The sequence below is a fragment of the Borostomias antarcticus genome, assembly GCF_949987555.1.
Source record: "Borostomias antarcticus genome assembly, contig: scaffold_437, whole genome shotgun sequence".
Lineage (NCBI taxonomy): Eukaryota > Metazoa > Chordata > Actinopteri > Stomiiformes > Stomiidae > Borostomias > Borostomias antarcticus.
Window position 1 is genome coordinate 32,501 of NW_028175921.1, and position 1,780 is coordinate 34,280.

The following is a 1,780-nucleotide window of genomic DNA, read 5'->3' on the forward strand; positions in this document are numbered from 1 at the left end:
CCCCCCTACTACCCCTAACCTGTCTCTCTCTCTGCCCCCCCCCTACTACCCCTAACCTGTCTCTCTCTCTCCTCCCCCCCCCTACTACCCCTAACCTGTCTCTCTCTCTCTTCCCCCCCCCTACTACCCCTAACCTGTCTCTCTCTCTCTGCCCCCCCCCTACTACCCCTAACCTGTCTCTCTCTCTCCTCCCCCCCCTACTACCCCTAACCTGTCTCTCTCTCCTCCCCCACCTCCTACTACCCCTAACCTGTCTCTCTCTCCTCCCCCCCCCTCCCCTACTACCCCTAACCTGTCTCTCTCCCCCCCCTCCCCTACTACCCCTAACCTGTCTCTCTTCTCCTCCTCCTCCTCCTCCTCCTCCTCCTCCTCCCTTCATCCTCCACCCCCTCCTCCTCCTCCTCCCCTTCTCCTCCCCCCCTCCTCCTCCCCCTCATCATCCCCACTTTCCCAGACTTCTCCCGTAAAGGAGAGCTCTTTAACTGCCGAGGTCGTCGCCCGGCTGAACAGTATTAACAGGCCCAGGAGAAACCCCCCCCTACTACCCCTAACCTGTCTATCTCTCCCCCCCCCCCCCTACTACCCCTAACCTGTCTCTCTCTCCTCCCCCCCCCCTACTACCCCTAACCTGTCTCTCTCTCTCCTCCCCCCCCCTACTACCCCTAACCTGTCTCTCTCTCTCTCTCTCCCCCCCCCTACTACCCCTAACCTGTCTCTCTCTCTCCCCCCCCCCTACTACCCCTAACCTGTCTCTCTCTCTCCTCCCCCCCCCTACTACCCCTAACCTGTCTCTCTCTCTCTCTCTCCCCCCCCCCTACTACCCCTAACCTGTCTCTCTCTCCTCCCCCCCCCCTACTACCCCTAACCTGTCTCTCTCTCTCCTCCCCCCCCCTACTACCCCTAACCTGTCTCTCTCTCTCTCTCTCCCCCCCCCTACTACCCCTAACCTGTCTCTCTCTCTCCCCCCCCCTACTACCCCTAACCTGTCTCTCTCTCTCTCTCTCCCCCCCCTACTACCCCTAACCTGTCTCTCTCTCCTCCCCCCACCTCCTACTACCCCTAACCTGTCTCTCTCTCTCTCCCCCCCCCCCCTACTACCCCTAACCTGTCTCTCTCTCTCCTCCCCCACCTCCTACTACCCCTAACCTGTCTCTCTCTCTCTCTCCCCCCCCCTACTACCCCTAACCTGTCTCTCTCTCTCCCCCCCCCCCCCTACTACCCCTAACCTGTCTCTCTCTCTCTCTCTCCCCCCCCTACTACCCCTAACCTGTCTCTCTCTCTCCTCCCCCCCCCTACTACCCCTAACCTGTCTCTCTCTCTCTCTCCCCCCCCCTACTACCCCTAACCTGTCTCTCTCTCTCTCTCTCCCCCCCCTACTACCCCTAACCTGTCTCTCTCTCTCTCTCTCCCCCCCCCCTACTACCCCTAACCTGTCTCTCTCTCTCTCTCCCCCCCCCCCCTACTACCCCTAACCTGTCTCTCTCTCTCCTCCCCCACCTCCTACTACCCCTAACCTGTCTCTCTCTCTCTCCTCCCCCCCCCTACTACCCCTAACCTGTCTCTCTCTCTCTCCCCCCCCCTACTACCCCTAACCTGTCTCTCTCTCTCTCCCCCCCCCTACTACCCCTAACCTGTCTCTCTCTCCCCCCCCCCCCTACTACCCCTAACCTGTCTCTCTCTCCCCCCCCCCCCCTACTACCCCTAACCTGTCTCTCTCTCTCCTCCCCCACCTCCTACTACCCCTAACCTGTCTCTCTCTCTCCCCCCCCCCCTACTACCC